We start from the raw sequence: 25,382 nt of genomic DNA, 5'->3' as shown, positions 1-25,382 counted from the left end.
TATCAAGAGAACATCCCTGGTGTTCCCTACTCACTCTGATCTATCGGACTCTAAACAGTCATGCTTCTTTTGTAAATGATGTCTAAGTGTTGGAGTGTGCCTCTGGCTATCCGGAAAAAATAAAATAAAACATGGTGCCGTCTAGTTTGCTTAATATAAGGAATTTAAAATTATTTAGACAATTACTTTTGATACTTGAGAATATTTTTGCAATTATATTTAATTCTGATACTTAAGTATATTTAAAAATATATATTTTAGACTTTTATGCAAGTAGTGTTTTACTGGGTGACCATCACTTTTACTTGACTCATTTTCTATTGAGTTATCTTTACTTTTTTCTCAAGTATGACAATTAGGTACTTCTTCCACCTCTGATTGCAACTACTTTTGAAAAAATAAATTAAGAACTTGATTTATTTTATGCCAGCATTTCTTGTCGAAGTTTATACAAATACTGGTATGCTGAAATTGAAAGAAATAGACTTTGAATAAAATAAAAATATACGTTATTGGAATGACTTTATGGAAGTGGTGGAGAACGAAGTGCTGCTGAATATGTACAAAACAGGTCTCCCTCAAAACGACACATATTTGGTTAGTATGGACCCTACTGAGAATTTCCCACCCCACTTTAGCTGAGACGAGTAGATTTTGTTTTCTCTCTATAAGCCAAGTATCCCATGTAAAGTCTATTACAGTGTATTCCATTGGAGGCAATGGATGGGGTGGAGTGAAAAGCCAGCAGCAGGCCGTGTGACACAGTCCCCCTAAAAAAACAAACATATTTTGTTAGTAGAGACCCTAATGAGTATTTTTCCACTCCCCTTTAGCTAAGACAAATAGAAAAGTTCTCTCTACAGCCCATTTTTCTCAAAATACCAGCGTCAACATTGTATTTTTTCATTATTGGTCTTTAAAAAAAATGTCAACCTTATTTTGGATTTGTTATCATAAATTACTTATTGCCATTTCTTGATGGCACAATAAAAGTGGCTGTTGATTAAAAATATATATATATTTGTAATCAACTAATGATATTGCAATGTGTTGAAATGCGGGCTTTTATCTAGATTTTTTTTTTATTGCCATAACTAAAGTGACGTTATCATTTGTGCTGCTGGCAGAATAGTACTTTGCTAGAAAAAGGAAATAGAGTAGCTGGCTAGCAGTTATTAGTCAGCTCGTGAAGCCAGCCAGTAGGTTTGAAAAGGATGTACAATTTAACGTATTTTACTACAAGACAGGTTTTAATATTCGGGTAAGATAGCAAACAGGTACACCACCTTGTAGATACATAACTTTGCGGGTTGCTTATGTTTTTTTCTGTTAGCTAATTTAATTGCGTAATTTTACTGCTTGATTCTGAACGACAACGTCCTTAGCTAACAGGCTAACGTTAGCTGAAGGTATTTGGTTAGCCAGTCTTGATTTAATCAAAAAGGGAACTACAAAAGTAGCTTTTTAAATTATCCGTCAGTTTTATGCGGGAAATACAATAAGGAAAGGAGTCATCTTAGACAATGAGAAAAACAACTGAACAAGGTAAGATAATGTATGTTTATCTAGCTTGTTCTGAACGTAAGTTTGTCAATGAACAAATCAATGAAATAAGGGAAGCAGACCCTAGAAAGAATTGTTGTGCCGTATTCAAATCATTTGGTGTAGGAGTTTTAGTGAACAAAGTGTCGCTATAGTAATCATTAGTGATAAGACATTTCACTGCAGTTCATTGATGTCTATAATTCAAGTTACCTTATTGTCTACTTCCTCTTTTTGATTCTCATTCCAGAGTCCAAAAAAAGCAGCCAGACAAGTTGGTAGTGAACTTAACAAAACCCATTTGCCTATGCATTTTGACGAGTGCTCTTGCTCATTGTATGTATGTGTGTAAGCTCAGACAAGTGTAGCTGACATACGTTTTATGGCACAGATGACACATCTTGGAGCAAAAAAGAGTGGGGTAGCCAAGCTTCAAAGTTAGAGACTCTCCTCTGTAATTCAGTCCCACGTCCTTTCACCTCCACCCAACCACATGCTGCCAAAATCCTCCACAGCACTGTAGCTACATTACTAATGTATGACCTGTGGAAAAACTTAATCACAAACAGAAAAAGACCAAATAGGAACAAGGTCGTTCCATGTCATTTCAGCAAGCCACGACACCCATCATCTCCGGTTACAGAAACAAATTCAGAACAGTTAGAAGCAGATAAGATAAGCATTCCGGTAACATTATTTTGTTGAAATGTAATTATATCTTTGAGAAATTAAGGTAATTGATTGCAACCATATTGGCCATTTAAATTTTTTATGATTCATATAATTTCGAATGAATATAGTACCTAACACATGATTTGGACCAAACTTTTTTTCTAATGAGTAAGACTTGAGGAATCCGAAGAAATGGTCAAAAGCCAACCACGGTGCCACAAATTTCTTTGCATTGTGGCCCAAATCCAATGAATGGGAGTTTAAAAACAAACAAACACCTGGAACAGCACCATTTAGTGGTCAGAACCTGGTAATATAAGGATGTAAGCGGTGACATAAACCCAACAACTTCAATGACTAATTTCTCTGGACAGGGGGAGAAAAAACCCCTCACCAAATTCACTGAAAATACATTATGTAGGATGAAGAAACAATGCTCAGAGCCCCAGCTCCATACTACTTGTCAAACATAGAGAACTGATACTATATACTTGTTGGGGTGGGATGTGGGTGTCTTGACCATTTCTTTGGATTCCTCATGTCTAACTCATTGTTAGAAAACGTTTACTCCAATTTGGATTTTAGGTTATATTTTTAATATAATAATCCTATACATTTTAAATGGCCAGCTTGTGTGCAATCAATTAGCTGAATTTCGCAGTGATCAAATTCAATTCAACAAAATAATGTTCCTGGAATACTAATCTCATCTGTTTCTAACAGAAGCGATTTCAGAACAATCTGAGATGGGGAGTGCCAATCGTCTTTCTTGTCCTTTTTAAGGTGCAAGGTCCCAACAGTGAAATTAGGTGTAGGTTTAGCTGCAGTCTGTCATTCTTGAACTTGCTATTTGGTGTTATTCCAGTGGCGGTGTGTAATGAGCAAGTCATTTCCTCCTGATGAAATAATGTGTTTACACTTCCCTCTCTAAGCTGCTCTGTTTGCCATGTGTCTGCATTTAGTGGCCCTTACAGCTTCAACTTCTTTGAAAGATTTCTGTGCTGAACAAGATACAGCGACCATTTCGGCCCCTAACTCTGATTGGTTTCCTGTTCCCCAATCAGGTTTACTAATCTAATAAATAGAGACTTTGTTTCATAGCTAACTCAAATGCCTTGGAATGTTAAAGATATGAAAGACAGGGTTTCATTTGAATCATTTTCTTCTGGATGCACTGCAGAAAGCACAAAGGCTTTTTGTTGTCTTAAGGGCCATATGGCCCCTGGCTCATACCCCATTGCCCTACTGTTGTCAGGCTACTGGTGTTGGAAAAGTGGGAGGGTTAAAGCTCAGGGTGATGTTCCATTTTTAGGAGTCGGGAGTTCTAATTGGCCTAAACAGCCTGGCAGATGCAATTGAGTGGAACTGTGGGTGGAAAGATGATCAACGTAATTTCTCTATCAGCCAGATACGTCTTGATATTCACTCCACATTTACAACATTTTGATAAAGGAATGCTTTGATACCATAATTTTACAAGCAGAAGTCTATTCTCTCTGGTAGTAGGCTAATGTGATAGAAAATATTTGCTTCGTATCTCAGTATATAGGCTAACTTAACAGAAATCCACACTTGTGTTGATTTCATCCACAATCCTATTTCCTATTTGCACAGGCAACATTGCTTTTGTATAAGCAACTAAGCAGATGGAAAGCTCTTTTCAGAGAAGTCTCATCAGTTTGATAAATTCACCAAAACTAAGCCATTGAGGTCTAGCACTCTTATACAGGAACTGTTGTTGTTCCCTGTTCTATGTCTTATCAAGCACACAGCATGTTACACAACTGCATTTTTAATTATAGGTTATTTCCTAGGCCCTACATTTCTTAGTCTCATACTATAGCCTTAATGAATGATGCTACTGTACAATGAGTGTACAAAACATTAAGAACACCTGCTCTTGTCATGAGCCTGACCAGGTGAAAGCTATGATCCCTTATTGATGTCACTTGTTAAATCCACTTCAATTAAGGGAAGGCGACAGGTTAAAGAATACTTTAATCCTTGAGACAATTGAGACATGGATTGTGTATGTGTGCCATTCAGAGGGTGAATGGACAAGACAAAAGATTTAAGTGCCTTTGAACAGGGTATGGTAGTGGGTGCTAGGGACAGCGGTTTGTGTCAAGAACTGCAACACTGCAGTGTTTTTCATGCTCAACAGTTTCCTGTGTGTATCAAGAATGGTCCACCACCCAAAGAACATCCAGTCAACTTGGCACAACTGTGGGAAGCATTGAAGTCAACATGGGCCACCATCCATGTGGAACTTTTTTGACACACTGTAGTCCATGGCCCGACGAATTGAGGCTGTTCCGAGGGGGAGGGGCACGCAACTCAATATTAGAATGGCGTTCCTAATGTTTGGTGTACTCAGTGTATGTCGGAGGCTTGAGTGTAAGCCATTGACTGTATGGTGTAGGCCTATTGTGTTTTTAATTGTGCGGAAATGTGTTTCTTATTTTTAGATGATGACTCTCAGAAGTGGTTAAGCAAAGTGATGTATATGGGTGGGTGTGTTTAGTGAAGAGATGAAAGCTGTCTGTGAACCATATCTAGCGATCTTATCTCCCAAGCCCGTTCCTGACTGTGTCGTTCTGAGTTTCTCGAATAACTTGGAAAGTCACCCTCATTTTTCCACGTAGGCCCCAAGTAATGATGACTCATGGATACTTTGCGAAATTAGGTCAGAGAAAGTATACTGAACAAAAATATAAACACAATATGGAAAGTGTTGGTTTCATGAGCTGAAATAAAAGATCCCAGAAATTTTCCATGCGCACAGAAAGCTTATTTCTCTCAGATTTTGTGAACAAATTTGTTTAAATCCCTGTTAGTGAATATTTCTCCTTTGCCAAGATAATCCAGCCACCTGACAGGTGTGGCATATCAAGAAGCTGATTAAACAACATGATCATTACACAGGTGCACATTGTGCTGGGTACAGTAAAAGGCCACTCTAAAATGTGCAGTTTTGTCACACAACACAATGCCACAGATGTCCCAAGTTGAGGGAGTGTGCAATTGGCATGCTGGCTGCAGGAATGTCCATCAGAGCTGTTACCAGCGTATTCAATGTTAATTTCTTTACCATAAGCCGCCTCCAACGGCATTTTAGAGAATTTGGCAGTATGTCCAACAGGCCTCAATCATTAGGCCCTAATCTATGGATTTCACATGACTAGGCAGGGGCACAGCCATGGGTGGGCCTGGGAGGGCACAGCCCACCCATGGCTGCACCCCTCCCTGCCCAGTCATGTGAAATCCATAGACTAGGGCATAATGAATTTATTTCAATATACCGATTTCCTTTTAACTGTAACAGTAAAATTGCTGCCTGTTGCATTTTATATTTTTGCTTAGTATATAATTAAGTAGGCCTATGCATGATATGATGATTCACTTTTTGTATGTGACTTTATAGATAGGAAACCATTCTGGTTTAATAGGTATCCATGTTTGGACTTGGAGTGTGGAGCAGGATGTGTAGCCCAGTGCTTCCAGGGTCAGATTTTTTTTGTATTATCCTCCAAATGGAAAAGAATAGGGTTTGGGAATCTGATCCGAGATCTGTCGTTCTCTTGTTAGAAACACTAATGAGTCCGATCTGTTTATATGCTGCCTGGTCTACCTGTGGAAGTAGTCAAAGCCACCTGCCCTTGCATGATACTATAAAACAGAGTCTCAGCAGTTATTCAGTGGCGTTGAAATTATTTTAGAAGATGAAAGGACTTAAACTCACACAATTGCAGGATTTGAGACTGCGACCAAAACAGTAGACCCTTTGACATGGCGGTGCAACATCAATTTAAAATTGGTCTCTAGGGTGGCAGTGAATTGTTTTCATTGGTCACATTTTTTTTTTTTTTACAATTTGCTTTTTATTATCAAGATTTATTTAAACAGCAATGGGTATGCAAACCAGGTATCAAAAAGTTTGTTCCGAAGTCATATTTAAATCTTTGCGATGGACAATTCAGTCATGAACTGTTTGAATTAAAATTTTCGAAAGGCTTTCCCAAAAAACCTTCCATTACATTGTGCAGTACAAAACACTGCTAGTCAAACACAGGTCTCTTGTAAGGTGCACAATTTAATTAATGGGAAACTCCACCCTCCACATTGGGGGGAGTGTTCCCAGACCGCAAAAGTGTTTTCTGATGTTGTGGACTTAGAATGTAAAGAAATAAATATATATATATCAGCAAAAAAAGAAACAGCCCTTTTTCAGGACCCTGTCTTTCAAAGATCATTCGTAAAAATCGAAATAACTTCACAGATCTTCATTGTAAAGGGTTTAAATACTGTTTCCCATGCTTGTTCAATGAACCATGAACAATTAATGAACATGCACCTGTGGAATGGTCGTTAAGACAAACAGCTTACAGATGGTATGCAATTAAGGTCACAGTTATGAAAACTTAGGACACTAAAAGAGGCCTTTCTACTGACTCTGGGAAAACACCAAAAGAAAGATGCCCAGGGTCCCTGCTCATCTGCGTGAACTTGCCTTAGGCATGCTGCAAGGAGGCATGAGGACTGCAGATGTGGCCAGGGCAATAAATTGCAATGTCCGTACTGTGAGACGCCTAAGACAGCGCTACAGGATGGACAGCTGATTGTCCTCGCAGTGGCAGACCACGTGTAACAACACTTGCACAGGATCGGTACATCCGAACATCACACCTGTGGGACAGGTACAGGATGGCAACAACTGCCCGAGTTACACCAGGAACGCACAATCCCTCCATCAGTGCTCAGCCTGCCCGCAATAGGCTGAGAGAGGCTGGACTGAGGGCTTGTAGGCCTGTTGTAAGGCAGGTCCTCACCAGACATCACCAGCAACAACGTCGCCTATGAGCACAAACCCACCGTCGCTGGACCAGGAACTTGCAGGTGCCTTGGTGGAAGAGTGGGGTAACATCTCACAGCAAGAACGGGCAAATCTGGTGCAGTCCATGAGGAGGAGATGCACTGCAGTACTTAATGCATTTGGTGGCCACACCAGATACTGTTACTTTTGATTTTGACCCCCCCCTTTGTTCAGGGACACATTATTCAATTTCTGTTAGTCACATGTCTGTGGAACTTGTTCAGTTTATGTCTCAGTTGTTGAATCTTATGTTCATACAAATATTTACACATGTTAAGTTTGCTGAAAATAAATGCAGTTGACAGTGAGAGGACATTTGTTTTTGCTGAGTTACATATTGCTATACATTTTTTTTGTTGTTGAGTGAACCTGAATAAACTCGGAAACCTGGAACAATAATTGGCATGGGCCTTCAGATCCTCCGTTCTACAGCTGCACCATTGAGAACATCTTGACTGGCTGCATTACCGCTTGGTATCCGACCGCAAGGCGCTACAGAGGGTGGTGTGTACCGCCCAGTACATCACTGGGGCCGAGCTCCCTGCCATCCTTTGCCTGGCTAGCTCAACCGGTAGAGCATGAGACTCTTAATCTCAGGGTCGTGGGTTCGTGCTCCACGTTGGCTGCTCTGTTTGGGGCTCCCGAGTGGCGCAGTCATCTAAGGCACTGCATCTGTGCTGTAGCCGTCACTACAGACCCTGGTTCGATTCCAGGCTGTATCAGAACCGGACGGGATTAGGAGTCCCATAGGGCGACACACATTTGGCCCAGGGTCATCCGGGTTAGGGTTTGGCTGGGGTAGGCCGTCAATGTTAATAAGAATTTGTTCTTAACTCACTTGGCTAGTTAAAAAAAAAAAATTGTATGTATATATTTCACACACACAGGCGGTGTCAGAGGAAGGACCTAAAAATTGTCCGACTCCAGCCACCGAAGTCATAGACTGTTCTCTCTGCTACCGCACCGCAAGCATAACTGATGCTCAAGTCTGGAACCAACAGGACCCTGAACAGCTTCTACACCCAAGCCATAATACTGCTAAATAGTTAACCAAATAGCTAGCTGGACGATCTGCATTGACCCCCCCTTTGGACTAACTCTTCTGACTCGGCACATACGCTGATGCTACTGCTTATTATCTATCCTGTAGCTTAGTCACTTTACCCCTACCCATATGTACAGTGCCTTCAGAAAGTATTCATACCTGTGCACTTATTCCACATTTTGTTGTTACAGTCTGAATTCAAAATGGATTTAGTCACCCATCTACACACAATAACCCACAATGAAAAAGTGAAAACATGTTTTTATGTTTGCAAATTTATTAACAATGAAATAGAGAAATATCTCATTCACTATACTTTGTAGAAGCGTTTAAATGATGTTTTCCCGGGCCAGTATTCTTTTCATTCGGGCCAGTAGCTTTCAGTTGGCACTGGCAAATTTACCTGGATGTCAAGCCCTGCATGCTAATTTAAAAGATGGCTAGTCATTATTAGCCTGGTTCTGTATAGAATGCAGGTACATTTATGGGACACAGGTCATTGTCGTTGCACAGTGACAAAAGATCGGTACGACCAGATCAAGAGCTGTTGCAATCAACTGGAAAAAGTTTGTTTGGATCCCTGACTTGGAGAGGAGCTGCTGCCTTGAAATGACAGTTCTGTAATAAATAGGCTAGGCCAAGTTGTGACTTTACTTTGAAATGACATCGAATGGAACTGTTAAGTCACTAGACAAATGAGAATGAATTAGCCTTAAGTTACTATGTGATAACATTGCTGAGGACATTTCTTGGCATGAAGGTCGTGGACACGTAGAGGCCTGTCTTTGTGTTTTTCAGGGAGGCTGTTTTCTTCCTGTCTCCTGTTGAAGAATACTGGGATGGGCAGGGAGGAGTGATCCTTTGTTAGTGTAGTTTACCTTTAGGCTTTCATAGTTAAGAACAAATTATTATTTACAAACTTGCCTAGTTTAAATAAAGGTTAAATAAAAACCTTTATCAGTTCCCTCACCAAGTAACTCATTCACTGTCCATAGGCTAGTGTTCAAAAAATGTGACAACAAGTTGGCATTATGTAGGCATATTACAGTAATGCACTCCTTTAAGAACATCTGTCCGAATTTATATTTTCATTAATTCCAAGTACAGTATAGGAGTTTGTACCAGCATATTTAAACACTAAGCCATTGGTTCTTATAAGCTCAGCAGGGTGCCCTGAACTGGTAATTTCTGAAAAGCTTGTCCAATGTAGGCTAGAATATGGAGTGGTCCTTGCAGGTGTTGGGGCCCAGGTCCTCTGTGTCTCTGTCCGTGAGTGGCTGAGGTTTTGGTCAGAGCAGGCCTCTAATCCAGAGGAGCCCTGCCTGCAGTATATTGACAGGAATGCTCCTGGGTGTGTCGTTTTGTGGGGAGAAGGAAGAAAAAGACCTTTGAATTCTGCAGTGAGCAGCAAACCAAGCTATGTGGTGCGGATTTGGCGACGACGTGTGTTTTTGGTACTTTTTAAACGTATGGAAAACGCTTAAGCTGGAGACAGAACTTGGACGGCACTCCACAATCCTGCTGGCAACTCTGATCTCTCAATGTGGGCAATCTGAATTTATTGCGAGTTTATAAATAGCGGCAATTGCAGTGTATAAGTGAAAAAGCCAGACTGTCAATTTGAAGGCATATATTTGTTTGGGGCTGTTGTGCTGAGCCTTCATTCAGGCCACCACAGCCATCATAACATTCACATAATGAAGTTAAACATAATGACGTCATGATGATGAATGATCAAAGACTAAACTATGTGTTTAGCTGGAGTTTTAGTGTAGCTTAATGTTCATCCACAAAATGCAACAATTTTCTAGCACAGTGACGTGAAGTGTGTGAGTCATGGACAGATGACTGCATTTAAAAGCCACTTGTCGCATCATGCACGTCAAACGAGCTATCCCAGAAGATGGCGTAGGCTTAGACAACGTCTTAATATGCATTTTAAAGACCACATCACAGGTTTAGGGGCATCCCCTGTAGACATTTTCCTTGGTTGTCTTGCCCAGACAGGGAGGGAGGTACCCAAACAGGTACTGGTAGTGTTTTTAAATATTTTATTCCTGTAGACTAGGCCATTCCACATTATAAATAATATGCTGTAAAATTAGTATCCCAGGTCAAGTAGAGACTATTGGACCATGGCTCTACACCCACCCGCTACCGGTTCAGTCCCTGAGCTTAGCTCTCTCAGGAAGAGCGCTGTCTGGCCGTGTGTGTGGTGTGGACAGGATGACTGGTTGTTTGCCCTGGTGAGAAGTAATGCATTCCCCCTCCATCCTTTGTGGTCAGGGAGCCAGGCCCAGAGACATGACAGGCATTCCCCTGCACCAGACCCAGTCCTAGCATCCACCTTAAACCTGGCTTCTCCAGAATCCCAATGATCAGTCAAGGCCACCCTGTTTTCTCCCTTTCCTCTGACTAGCAGTACAGGTCCTGGGTGTGCTTTGGTTTCCTGTTTTAGAACATTAGCCTGATACTGACGTTTCATAAACTTTAGAATTGCTGTAATATGTCCATGGCTGACTTAATTGAATTGGTTGCGATGTGAAAAGTTACGTCTATATGAAGTGACGTGAATTCCCCCGCTGCTCCTCATGTTGATGATGATGATGAATATCAGTGGCCCGTTCCAGTGCCACAGTTCCAAGGTTCCTCTGGAGACCAAGGCCCAGTAAATAAACCCTTATAAATAAACACTGCGTACTTGAGAGAACACTGTGAGAGAAAATAACACGAGACTGAAGAGACCCGTTCATAATGGAGCTCCCACCCACCATTTTGACTTGACGATTAACGACAGAGGATGGGCGCAAAGGAGGGAATTCTTTGAAAAAATAAATAAATCAGCCAGGCGAGGCAATAATAGTGACGAACGATTCCCATTGAATGTGCCAGCTAGTCCAGCAACGGACTGAACTGAACTCGGTATATGTTCCAGGCTGCAGCTCGAGCTGGCTGTGGAGTGAGGGATGCCTTAACGATTATGGTGAGTGATGGGTGGGAAAGAACAGAAGACCTTGATTCAGTGTTTAGTATTGCCCGGGTTCACCTGGTTGCGTTTGCTTGTGGTCTATTTTTACTTTTTCCAGGTCTGTCTGTTCACGGCTGAATGTCTCCAAATTTATGTTTGAGTGGAAGGATTCTATATATTGCTGAATGTTAAAATAACAGACATTCTAGGGTCATTTGGGGTGGCCGGTAGCCTAGTGTTTAGGTTGCAAGATCGAATCCTCGAGCTGACAAGGTAAAAATCTGTTCTGCCCATGAGCAAGGCAGTTAACCCACTGTTCTTAGGCCGTCATTAAAACTAAGAATTTCTTCTTAACTGACTTGCCGAGTTAAATAAAGGGTCCATATGGAAGTGGCACTGTCAGCAGGCCTAGACCACATTTTATGGTTCGGGGCAACATTGCGGTTTTGAGATTCTAGTTCAGCAAAATGTGATCAAGTTCGTCCTTTGAACTGACTTACCAAAACAATGTGCCTGAAGCGTTTAGATCATAGTTTGTCACTTTACTGACCATCTGTGGATTTTCAAGGTGAGAAAGGAGTTATCCTTCCTAAAATGGTTGTAGTCACACCTTTTTAGTGCAGGAACCCTGCACTAAAAGGGCACCCAAAGGGCACCCAAACATCACCAGGGGTACGCCACAGTGAAGACTGCGCCACTGCCTTATAGGAGGAGATTACACAAGCCCTCCTTGGTAACAGACAAGCTCCTTAAATCAACATGCTGTTTTATGGCAATCCCGGTTGAACACATGTTTTAGTCTGACGGGGTGTGGTCAGGGTTTAGTACTTGACCTTAAGCTCCTGTCTCCAGAGCATTGTCTACTAGGAGTAGGAGGGAGGTAGCATGGGAGGGCTTAGCTAGGGGGGAGGGAAAAGTTAGTGGCTATTCTGGTGCCACAATGGAGTCATGTGTTTTTTAGAGCAGTGGCCCACATGAGTGCTCCCGCACAATATCCCCTCTGTCTGCCTCCTTGCCACAACTTCCCATTCACCTCTTGATTTCTGCCACTTGACGCTCACAGCTGCTCCCTCCACGCCTCCCCTTCCTTCTTGCCCCCGTCTTGAGACCCGACCCCCGTCTCTGTGCTCAGGCTTATTCAGGAGGGATGCAACATTACAGAATGTACAGACATGTTTCGATGGGATGTAGATTAACAGTTGTCAGCTCTAGAGGCCTCAACTGTAAATAGTCCGCTCTATGGTTTATTTATCCAAAATCCTGCTCCCCACTGACCTAACCCCCACCAGGTCTGAGCAGTTTAAGGGCAAAAGCAGGATATCCTGAGCCATGGAATGCTCTGGATTTCCTTATTGTAAAGGTAACGTTTCATGTGACCGCATTGAGTTGAGTTTCGGCTCATCCGCCTGACTGAAGGCACATTTCCCCTTTAACGCCACCATCTCTGCCATCCCCATCCATTCAAGCTGCCTTCTGGTTAAAATAATCTTCTGCTGGGAACTCCTCTATTCTCATGCATGCAGGTCCTCTGGATTGAAAGTTTGCATGTGATTAAACCTCATGTTGGTCTGCTGCAGGCCATGGCTTGTGGTTTATAGACTTGTTAGCTGACAACGTCCCAAACGATGGGGCAGAAGTCTGGTGTGTTATGATTCTGGACGGTCAGGTAACTGGCAACAATGACAAGAAGTTTCCATGTTGGGAATCGTAGGTGGCTTGTTTCAGCTCATTGCATCTTGTTATTGATACCTTGTTTTGACTCCTGACACATCTATACTAATATGGCAAAAATCCACTGCTAACCAACTAAATGTAATGTCTCAAATATATCACTACAGTTACTTGTCACATGCATTATAAACAACAGGTGTAGACTAACAGTGAAATGCTTAATTATGGATAGGGCTGTTACGGTGAACACAAACGAGTCATGACGGCAGTCAAATTCCACTTGACCGTTTTGTCTTCGTAATTGGGCTTCTCCAAGAGCTGATGCTGCTGATGGTCATTAGTAGCCTACCAAACTTGCTAACTGCCTGGTAGTCAGCACTCTATACATTTATTTTTTTAATTTAACCTTTATTTAACTAGGCAAGTCAGTTAACTTCTTACGGGCAGGTAGGACGGTAGCGTCCTATCTCGACAACTTCCGGTGAAATTGCAGAGTGCGAAATTCAAATTATAGAAATATTTAACATTCATGAAAATACAAGTGTCATACATCAACATAAAGCTTAACTTCTTGTTAATCCAGCCGCTGTGTCAGATTTCAAAAAGGCTTTACGGCAGAGGACAGCGGACAGCGCCCCGCATTCAAAAGCATGAAAAACATTTTTCAACCAGGCAGGTGTGCCCCGAAAGTCAGAAATGGTGATATAATAAATGCCTTACCTTTGAAGATCTTCTGTTGGCACTCCAAAAGGTCCCAGCTACATCACAGATGGTCCTTTTGTTCGATAATGTCCTTCTTTATATCCCCAAAAACTCAGTTTAGCTGGCGTGCTTCATTCAATAATCCACCGGTTTCCCTCCTTCAAAATGCATACAAAATGAATCCCAAACGTTACCAATAACAAGTCAAACAATGTTTATAATCAAACCTCAGGTACCCTAATACGTAAATAAACAATAACATTTAAGGCAGAGTATCGTTATTGTCTTTACCGGAGATTAACAACAAAGGTCTGTATCATACCTTGTCAGCTCGGGGATTCGATCTAGGAACCTTTCGGTTACTGGCCAAACGCGCTAACCACTAGCATACATGCCGCTACCTGCCGCTTTATTGTCCCGCTAATCAAAACAAATTGTATTTGTCAACTGCGTCGAATACAACCGGTGTAGACCTTACAGTGAAATGCTTACTTACAAGCCCTTAACCAACAATGCAGTTAAGAAGGAAAAAAGAAAGAAAAGTGAGGTAAGAATAACAAATAATTAAAGAGCAGCAGTAAATAACAATAGCGGGGCTATATACAGCGGTTACCGGTACAGAGTCAATGTGCGGAGGCACCGGTGTCGAGGTAATATGTACATGTAGGTAGACATGTACAATCACTCTGACATTAATGCAAATGTTATCGAATATCTAATCAAACACTTCGCGAGCTCATGTTGCACAACATTTCTATAGGCTAACAACAAAGCAGAGCTCATTACTTGCATGTGACTTTTTCCAACATTTGTATCATAACTAAAGTTACATAAATAACTCTAAGCATATAGGAGGACCTGTGTCTTTGTTAACCACTCAACACAGAATACCCGCATGTGCGCACTCCCTCAAATTGTTGGAGAAAATATACTTTATTTAATTCAGCTATGTTCAATTGTATTCATCATATTATAAAATAATGCCAAGCACATTTTGTCTATGAACTTGTGTAGCCCACAGCTAATTGGCATACTCAGAGTATGCTATTCTGTTCTTCTGAAATGGATTACATTTTCTTCATACCATGCTTCTTTAGACTTGTCTAAAATAAATAATGGGTTTATTGTGATGGTGTAGGCTATATTACATGGGTGATGTTTTAAAATGTAGATGTTCCAAAGGTCTACATCAGTGGCTTGTAGGCTATGCGTGGAAGCCAGGAAATGCTGAATGTGTATAATTCCCAACAATGCAGATAATTTAAAACGCAAGGAATAAATGCACAATGAGTAACAATAACTTGACTATATACACAGGGTACCAGTACCGAGTTGATGTGCAAGGGTACGAGGTAATTGAGCTAGATATGTATAATAAACAGTAACGGCGGCTTATGCGATGAGTCAAAAGTGTTTGTGCAAAAAGGATCCATGCAGATAGTCCGGGTAGCTATTGGTTAACTATTTAACCAACAATTTAGCGGTCTTATGGCTTGGGGGTTAGAAGCTGTTCAGGGTCCTGTTGGTTCCAGATTTGGTGCATCGGTACCACTTGTTGTGCTGTAGCAGAGAGAAGTCTGACTTGGGTGGCTGTATTCTTTTTAGACCATTTTTAGGGCCTTCCTCTGACACCTCCTGGTATAGAAGTCCTGGATGGCATGGAACTTGGCCATACGCTCTACAGTGCCTTGCGGTCGGATGCCAAGCAGTTGCCATCCCAAGTAGTGGTGCAGCTGTCAAACTTTTTTTTGAAGATCTGAGTGCCAATGCCAAATCTTTCCAGCTTCCTGAGGTTTAGCGGTATGGTCGTGCCCTCTTCACGACTGTGTTGGTGTTTGGACCATTTTAAGTCTTTAGTTATTTGGACACAGGAAGTTGAAGCTCTTGACCTGCTCCACTACAGCCCTGTGGATGGGGGTGTGGTCGGCCCTTCATTTCCTGTAGTGCACGATCAGCTCCTTTTTGTCTTGCTGACGTTGAGGGAATTGTCCTGGCATCACAGTACCAGGTCTCTGATCTCCTTGTAGGCTGTCTCGTCGTTGAGGATTATGAGTACCACCGTCGTGTTGTCGGCAAACTTGGTGTTGGAGTCGTGTGTGGCTACGTAGTCGTGGGTGAACAATGAGTACAGGAGGTGATTAAGCACCCACCCCTGGGGGGGCCCCCGTGTTCAGGGTCAGCGTGGCGGATATGTTGCCTAACCTCAGCACCTGGGGGCGGCCAGTCAGGAAGTCCAGGATTCAGTTGCCGAGGGAGGTGTTTAATCACAGGGTCCTTGGTTTCAGTGATGAGTTTGGAGGGCACTATGGTGTTGAACGCTGAGCTGTAGTCAATGAACAGCGTTCCCGCATAGGTGTTCCTTTTGTCCAGGTGGGAAAGGGTAGTGTGAGTGCAATAGAGGTTGCGTCATCGGTTGGGGTGGTATGCGAATTGGAGTGGGTCCAGGGTGTAGGGCTGGGTGGTATACCGTATTTGACTATATACCAGTATTGATGAGCGGACCAGTTAGGGTTTTTACTTTACCTTCTATAATGGTATTTGAATTTTTGGTTTGTTAAATGTGATATGACATTCATTTTTATAGTTTGCACCTCTACTTGTCATCCCTCTCTGCTCTTTCTCTCTCCATGCCACTTTCTTGAGACACTTCTGTTCAGTCTGCATGGTCAATGCAGCACATGCAACAATGTTGATGATGACAATGTTTCCACTTTGCCGCTTAATATAAATCCACAAGCGTTCTATATAGGGATGTTAACCGTTCAGCTGCTGAAAATCATGACCGGTCAAAATGCATTAATCGGTCTATTGCTTAATTGAGTGGAATTCAATTGGCACAGCATACAGAGCCTAGTTTGAGGAGCGGAATATCGTATCTCCTCTCAGACAGCAAGAGTAGCTCCTCACTTGAGTGAAATGTGCTTTTGTAAGCCCAGTCATTGCGCAACAAATAACATGCGATTGCATTTAGAATTGTTTACTTTGATGGCCATGATTTTAAAAGGAGCTATTTTCATTTCTCAACTCGTAATTAAAGCACGCCTCCCATTTGCCGTTAGATTGCATAGGCTATAGTCAGCCTGCCTACTGTTATCAGCGCGTCACCCCCCACTGCAATGTGAGCTTGAGGCAGGAATTGTCTGAACGCTTTACTTCAAATGAGGCATGTCTTACCTTGTTTCGAAGTAGCCTTGCGAAAATCCATCCATAGAAACGTTGAGGCAATTATTTGATAGACTTCCTGATGCCATTAACCAGCATTACTCTCCTGTTCTATTGGGTTTCATATCAACTTTCTTTCATTTTCCAGCAGCCGAAGGCACAATACTACTCATATTAGCAACCTCTTCTAGTTATAGATTCCCCTCTAAATTTCTAAAGGAGATGTTCATCGTTGTCACAACTGCTCGCATTTTGAAAATTATGTTTTATTAGCTGCTTCATTACAGGAGTTGCATGTTCCATAATAGGCTATATCCTTTTGACTGTAAGAAGATAGGCTTATTGTTGCATACTTTCATTAAGCTATTCATGAAAAATGTTCGGTCCTTGTATGCATGCATAGTATCAGAGAGGAAGAGGCGACGCGTGAGCTTTCACTCTTGCCAAAACAAGCCCATTGTGTTTCTGTTGCCTGCCTTGGGATGACTACCATTGTTAGGGCAGAGAAATTAGCATCTCGTCATTATATACAGATCTCTGATAGGAATTTCTGTTGGTCACGCCATTTTACTGTTCGGAATTTTTGTAACCGTTTGTTAACCGGTTAATGATGGTCAGTTAGTCGGCAGCAAAATTTACAAATTTTAATCTCCTAGTTCTATCATTTTATCTTTGTGCTTCTTGCATCTGCATCTTACATTAGCAAGTTTTAGTTAAATCATACTAATCCTAGTAGCTGGCTAGCTAGCTAATAAAAGTACTGAATCAGAGCAAACATAGCTAGCTACATAGCCCGATACCAGTGATGGTGTAGGCCAAAATCAGCATGTTTGTGCAACAGTATCTTCTAAATCAAAGAGGAACAGGTGAAGCATGAATATTTTGGCTACATGGGAAAAAAAACATTTAATGTAGCCAAAGATTATAGGGTCCCCTAGGAAACACTGACCAACATCTTGGTTCCTAACCTGTCACAACTCCTCCCTGGCATTTTCATTTGTTGTCATGTCAAACAACACTGTATTCAAAGTGCCCACTATTTATATTCTCACTATAGAATGAGAATAGACATTCTGTTTCCATGATTCCAAGTGTTTTGATCTAAATCGGATTGCAACATTTGGTTAAAAATAAGGGTCACACACTACTCATAAAGCAAATGTAGAACTTTTATTATAAAAAAATATAAAATACCGTGGTATGATATTTTGGCCATATCGTCTGCCCTATCAGGGTGTCTGGGATGAGTGCTATGGGGGCGGTAGTCATTTAGACAGGTTACCTTGGTGTTGTCGGGCACAGGGACAATGGTGGTCTGCTTGAAAATGTAGGCATTACAGACTGGGTGAAGTGGCTGTGAGCATAAAAGTGATTATTTGAACACGGGTAGATTTAGTTGTGAATGATACAGACCTTAATGGCTTAGAAATCCAAATATATATATATATATATATATATATATATATATATATATATATTAGGCTGCATGATGCTAAGATTTGAGAAATTTGCATCTCAACATCAACTGTTCAAAGGAGATTACGTGAATCAGGCCTTCATGGTCAAATTGCTACTAATGGACACCAATAATCTGTCCAAATTTTTGGTTCCAACCGCCGTGTCTTTGTGAGATGCAGAGTAGGTGAACAGATCTCCACATGTGTGGTTCCCACCATGAAGCATGGAGGTGGTGGTGTGGGGGTGCTTTGCTGGTGACTCTGTCAGTAATTTATTTTGAATTTAAGGCACACTTAACCAGCATGGCTACCACTGTATTCTGCAGCGATACACCATCCCATTTGGTTTGCGCTTAGTCCCACTATCATTTGTTTTTCAAAAACAGGCTGTGCAGGACTATTTGACCTCAACCCAATTGAGATGGTTTGGGATGAGTTGGAACGCAGAGTGAAGGAAAAGCAGCCAAAAGTGCTCAGCACATGTAGGAACTCCTTCAAGACTGTTAAAAAGCATCCCAGGTGAAGCTGGTTGAGAGAATGCCAAGAGTATGCAAAGCTGTCAAGGCAAAGGGTGGCTACTTTGAAGAATATAAAATATGTTTTCATTTGTGTATCACTTTTTGTGGTTACTACAAGATATATCATATTTCATATTTTTGCTGTCTTCACTATTCTACAATGTTAGAAAATAGTAAAAATAAAGAAAAACCCTTGAATGAGTAGGTGTGTTCAAACTTTTGACTGGTACTGTATGTCAAATCTGTTTCACTTTAGAATGGCCCAATATCAAATGGGCAGGCGAAAAAAGACACCATCTCTCGAATAGCGAATGGTCGCTGCGCACTTTCCCTTCTGTCTGTTTTTCAATGATGCCTGGTAGGCTACTTCGGTTTAATTGTGGATATGTGCTTAATATGAGCAGCTGAGGAAATAAATATAAGAACACTTATTTCACTAAACGTATCAACCACTGAGTGCTCTCGCTGCTCGACAGGTGATATTCCGCCCAAACTCTGTATTTGATGAGCTCTCCAACCCTGTTCCTGCAATTGCCCAGCGTTTTTAATGTAGGAAACTAAGTGAAATCTGTTCGGGAACATCGATAGTAACATGTACCAAAGCATGTCCAGAGTGCATAAAATAAGGTTGCCAAATTTTACTGCAGTCATGACTTGTGACTGCCGGTATGGCGGTAATACGGTCACCGCAACAGCCCTGCGCCTGGACCTACTACCGTACCCTGTTCAAAAGCACTTCAATCTTTTGTCTTGCCTATTCACCCTCTGAATGGCACACATACACAATCCATGTCTCAAGGCTTAAATCATTTTTTAACCTTTCTCCTCCCCTTCATCTACACTGATTTTAAAGTGGATTTGACATCAATAAGAGATCATAGCTTTCAAATGGTCAGTATGTCATAGAATAAGCAATGTTCTTAATGTTTTGTATACTCATTGTATAGTTCTGACTTCAATAGGTTTCATTTGGTGGATTGACAGAATAATTTATAACCGATATTCCCACTCAAGTGAACTTTCTCTGTGGTACCATTTTGAAAGTTGAAATTTCTATTTTTATTCTCGTTTGGCTGATAGAAGTGGTAAAAACATGACACCCACTCTGTTCAAGAGTGTGTTGTGTCTCAACTGAAGGCGGGTACCACACACCCTTAGATTATGTAAAATAGGGTCTAAACTAGAGGTCGACCGATTATGATTTTTCAACGCCGATACCGATTATTGGAGGACCAAAAAAAGACGATACCGATTAATCGGCAGATTTGTATTTATTTGTAATAATAACAACTACTACAATACTGAATGAACACTTATTTTAATATAATACATCAAAATTAATTTAACCTCAAATAAATAATGAAACATGTTCAATTTGGTTTAAATAATGCAAAAACTAAGTGTTGAAGAAGAAAGTAAAAGTGCAATATGTGCCATGTAAGAAAGCTAACGTTTAAGTTCCTTGCTCAGAACATGAGAACATATGAAAGCTGGTGATACCTTTTTAACATGAGTCTTCAATATTCCCAGATAAGACGTTTTAGGTTGTAGTTATTATAGGACTATTTCTCTCTCTACGATTTGTATTTCATATACCTTTGACTATTGGATGTTCTTATAGGCACTTTAGTATTGCCAGTATAACAGTATAGCTTCCATCCCTCTCCTCGCCGCTACCTGGGCTCGAACCAGGAACACATCGACAACAGCCACCCTCGAAGCAGCGTTACCCATGCAGAGCAAGGGGAACAACTACAAGTCTGAGCGAGTGACGTTTGAAACGCTATTAGCGCGCACCCCGCTAACTAGCTAGCCATTTCACATCGGTTACACCAGCCTAATCTCTGGAGTTGATAGGCTTGAATTCATAAACAGCAGAGCTGCTGGCAAAACGCACGAAAGTGCTGTTTGAATGAATGCTTACGAGCCTGCTGGTGCCCACCATCGCTCAGTCAGACTGCTCTATCAAATCATAGACTTAATTATAACATAATAACAGACAGAAATACCGTAGGTCATTAATATGGTCGAATCCGGAAACTATCATCTCGAAAACAAGACGTTTATTCTTTCAGTGAAATACGGAACCGTTCCGTATTTTATCTAACGGGTGGCATCCATCAGTCTAAATATTCCTGTTACATTGCACAACCTTCAATGTTATGTCATAATTATGTAAAATTCTGGCAAATTAGTTCGCAATGAGCCAGGTGGCCCAAACTGTTGCATATACCCTAACTCTGCGTTCAATGAACGCAAGAGAAGTGACACAATTTCACCTGGTTAATATTGCCTGCTAACCTGGATTTCTTTTAGCTAAATATGCAGGTTTAAAAATATATACTTCTGTGTATTGATTTTAAGAAGGGCATTGATGTTTATGGTTAGGTACACGTTGGAGCAACGACAGTCCTTTTTCGCGAATGCGCACTGCATCGATTATATGCAACGCAGGACACGCTAGATAAACTAGTAATATCATCAACCATGTGTAGTTATAACTAGTGATTATGATTGATTGATTGTTTTTTATAAGATAAGTTTAATGCTAGCTAGCAACTTACCTTGGCTTTTTACTGCATTCGCAGTTAACCGTAAGGTTGCAAGATTGAATCCCTGAGCTGACAAGGTAAAAATCTGTAGTTCTGCCCCTGAACAAGGCAGTTAACCCAGGCCATCATTGAAAATAAGAATGTGTTCTTAACTAACTTGCCTAGTTAAATAAAAGTGTAAAAAAAATTAAAAATAATAATCGGCGTCCAAAATAACCGATTTCCGGAATATGAAAACAATCGGGGTTTACGAGTTTGTAGATAATTGACGTTAAAGGTAAATAAAATATAAATGGTTTTAAAGTACACTGAACAAAAATATAAATGCAACATGTAAAGTGTTGGTTTCATGAGCTGAATTTTTTTATATGTACAAAAAGCTGACTTCTCTCACATTGTGCACAAATTTGTTAACATCCCTTATAGTGAGCATTTCGCCTTTACCAAGGTAATTAATCCACCTGACAGGTGTGACATATCAAGAAGCTGATTAAACAGCATGATCATTACACAGGTGCATCTTGTGCTGGGGACAATAAAAGGCTATTCTAAAATGTGCAGTTTTGTCACACCACAATGCCACAGATGTCCCATCTGACAAGGTAAAAATCTGTCGTTCTGCCACTGAACAAGGCAGTTAACCCAATGTTCCTAGGCCGTCATTGTAAATAAGAATTTGCTCTCAACTGACTTGCCTAGTTAAATAAAGCTTCAATAAAAACATACACTGGGTAGGTGCAGTGAAATGTTGTGTTTTACAGGGTCCGCCATAGTAGTACGGCGCCCCTGGAGGGAATTATGGTGAAGTGCCCTTGAGCATCACCAGATTTTTAATTTTGTCGGCTCGGGTATTCAAACAAGCGACCTTTCGGTTACTGGCCCAACACTCTAACTGGCTACCTACCGCCCCTAGCCTATTTCAAACGGAGAAAAGGTTGGTTTAAAGCCAAGAAAAGGAGACCGACCATGTTGTATTCCTTCCTGGTGTGTGGACACGCTGTGGCCTGGCCTAGCACTCACAGCTCTTCTCCTGGCACTGACACCCTTTGCAGGGGAAACTAAGTAACTTGGCATCTGGACTGTGTTACTGGAGCAGTGCCACATGTGAGGCTGTGGGTGGGTGGGGGGGCAGAGCTCGGGAGCTCTTGCCAGGCCTGTCAGATTACCGACCCGCTGTGTAAATTACACAAAGGGGTTTTATTGAGCCCAGCTAAAATTGGTGTTGAAATCCCTGAGGAACAGAGGAAGAGGTTCGATGTACAGTCTCATCCCGGGGTCATGATCCAGTTATATATTTTGCAAACATACTCCCTGCTGCTGCATGCATGCCAAACAGCCCTCTGCGTGTCCCATGAAGACCTTGTATGAACACAGTGTTAGGTCTATGCCTGCCTTCAAGGGATGTGAGATGGTGACGGCAGCCGGCTATTTGTTTATCTATTGATCACTTGTGCATGTTTCTGCAGTACCTAATCAATACAGTGCAGTCTGCTGACCATACCCACTGTCATCCCGTCGTTAGTACTCTTCCATTTGGTTCTGATGGGCTATTCCAGAGGAGAATAGCCCATCAGATGTCTGGCTGGCTCATGGTTAGTCTTTCCCTTGTCTGTCAGCTTACTTTTATATGAAAAAATTTACCAAATGTTTATTTTACATTTGAGTAATTTAGCAGACGCTCTTATCCAGAGCGACTTACAATTAGTGCATTTATCTTAAGATTGATGTGGTTGTCTCACCCAGCTGTCTTGGCGAGTACATTTTCCTTCAATAAAATGGCAATGTCAGTGCTAGTGGAGGTGGCAGAATGGGGTGTAGGGTTTGAGAATTTACAAATCAAATGCAGTTGGGGATCCCTGTATTCGCCTATTTACTTTTCCCTGAAGAAAGAAGCAAATTATTTTTGAACTCGTGTTTTGTTCATGGCTGGCCAGGTTTAGGGAACCAAGTGGTGTTGGTGGGGAGGAGGGGGCTGCCTGCATCGCTCTCTTCTGCTGGCCCTTGAGTTTCTCTCTGCCCTGGCCGTCTGCTAGAAGAGTTAAATCTCTGAGGTGTTCCTTAAACAAAGGCAGTGTTTCTGTTTCAGCCACATGCTTCAGCGGGAGGCTCTCTTTCATTCAGACTGACTCTGGTTGCATCTGCACTCTATAAAAGGGACTCTGGCTGATTTTTCCACTGCAGGTCCTTCTTTTTCTGCCTGGGGGACAATCTCTTGGCCCCGGGCCAACTCTACTGCTCATCCCAATCAGGCTAGCTGCTGATTGCCTCTGGCCCTCGTCTCCTCTTCCCCCAAAAGAGAATTAGGTGGTCTGCAGGAAGATATACTCTTCCTCTGAGACTGATAGTTGCCTCTTAGCTAATCCTGCGTCACACTAATGGGAAGCCTAGCATAACCCTTACATTCATCATAGCATGGGAAGCCTTTACAGCATTTATCCTGCCCCTCCCGCTTGCCTCGTTCAAAGGGATTGTCTCCTAGCTCATGTCCTAGGAGACCAGGCCACTCAGAATCCACTTCCTGTGGGTTGACCCCCATAGAGCTATAATGTTGTGTGGGGGTTAATGGCCAAACGCCTTCATTGGTCTGTCTCAGTAATGGCTAATTTACTTCCTGCCAGTCACCCAGTGGTTGCTCAGCTCTGACTGGCTGCTCTGTGTTTGCAGAAGCCTGACAGCCGTCCGCAGTTCACTGACTAATGCAGCGAAATACTCGTAATCTTAAGGCTGTCAGCTCGGTCATAAACCCTGAAAACAACTGTTCATAAAAGCTATAGCTAGACCCATTCATTGTGGAATGGGGTGGGATCCTCTCAACTGTATGGCATTTCAGGCTTCGCTCCCCCACTTTGGGTGGGGTTTATAGCTTTAAATGGCGTGGAGGAGTGAGTAACATGGCACAGTTGGCATTCCAGGCTAGGCAGTCAGGGAAACGCTGCGACTTGAGCGATTTGCCTATCTCTAAGTGCCAAGTGGGATCAGTTATGTTGATAAAATCTGTGTATGCGACGTGTAGTGTTTACAGATTTCTGTGCCTTGCCCCATATTGAAGCTGGCACTGCTAATTTGTTTCACCAGTGTTTCCAGAAACACACTCCTAATTTCCATCACAAAAGGTTTGTTTGGCTCTCATACTTTATGTGCTTCCAGTAAAACAGTTATAATTTGTGTGCGTGCATTTTATGTCTGTCTTGGTGACGTTATTAAGGTTCAGTAAAACTGAACTCGAGGGCTATTCGCCTACTCTAAGTTTTGAGAATGGAGCTCATTGAAATATTGGTCACATCACAAGTGATATTTGTTACGGTCCTTGGAGGCATAGGATTGAAAAGCCACAGCAAAATGCCCAGTGATGGAAATATGTGGTCTTACACAAACTGGCCTAGTTTACATTGCTCTGAGGTTGCTTTAACAAGAACTTTCATTGAAATCTTGAGACCGTCATGATCATTGTTTAAATGGTTAGGAAATGCTGTCTTTACTCTCATTACCTTTCGTAAGGGTAATCTGATTTAGGCTATACCTAGGTTAAGCGTACCTATTGAGACACTTCATTTTTAGATTCATTCTTTAAAACCATATTTTCCCTTTATTTTAATGTAGTTCTATCCATATGTTTTTATTCTAAGCCAATCAAATATTTTTATTAAGTTATTGACAGTTGTGTAAATTCCAACTAGTGGACAATTTCAAAGCTGCAAAGAAACTTTGGGTGTGGAGGCGACCCTCATACACACATTTCCCAAATATTTTTTTGTACCTACTCAGTATAGCTTTTTGAGGTAGTTTCGGTTCGATTATTAACAAATACTCAGGGATTTCGGTTTCTGTTTTTATTACATTTTTTACATTAAATGTGCTGCATTATGCAGGTTGAATGCTGTGCCATGATGGTGACTGCACATTACTGCTTATTACTTATTAACCATTTATTCACTTGAATAAAATAAGTTGTGTGTTGCTTTTGTTTTAGGCCTATTTGATGACTTTATTATTTCAATCCAAGTCATATCTCTTTAGAGCTGCTGCCTATGCTGTCTGACATAAGTATTTTAGTAGTTCTTCAAAGTAAAAAAGGCATACTTTTATGACTGCTGATTTACCAACTATCAATCTTATTTTCAGGTAGATACCTCAAGAAGCAACAGCTCTCTATCCCTCATGATCTTCTCTCCATTTCAGACCTGACAAATAGAGATGATGACTTAAATAATTGTCATCAA

The 25,382-nt window shown here is 41.4% G+C and overlaps 1 protein-coding gene and 1 non-coding gene across 10 annotated transcripts in view; both read left to right on the top strand.

The window, feature by feature from the left end:
• LOC139540882 (unconventional myosin-IXb-like) overlaps positions 1–25,382 on the top strand; it is a 101,621-nt gene that overhangs the window by 5,308 nt on the left and 70,931 nt on the right. For 7 of the 9 annotated variants that reach the window (XM_071344913.1, XM_071344914.1, XM_071344915.1 and 4 more), the window contains exon 1: positions 1,165–1,545. The exons of 1 other annotated variant lie outside the window; for it this stretch is intronic. The gene's annotated coding sequence lies outside the window, so the exon portion shown is untranslated. Of the gene's footprint in view, positions 1–1,164; positions 1,546–25,382 lie in introns of those variants that run through there. One more of the 9 variants, XM_071344908.1, reaches the window with a different exon arrangement.
• trnak-cuu (transfer RNA lysine (anticodon CUU)) lies at positions 7,641–7,715 on the top strand. Its single transcript has one exon. It is a non-coding gene; the product is annotated as a tRNA-Lys (tRNA).

This window comes from Salvelinus alpinus, chromosome 16 (genome assembly GCF_045679555.1).
Source record: "Salvelinus alpinus chromosome 16, SLU_Salpinus.1, whole genome shotgun sequence".
Classification (NCBI taxonomy): domain Eukaryota; kingdom Metazoa; phylum Chordata; class Actinopteri; order Salmoniformes; family Salmonidae; genus Salvelinus; species Salvelinus alpinus.
The sequence above is the reverse complement of the archived record's forward strand: the minus strand, read 5'-3'. Positions and strand labels throughout refer to the sequence as shown.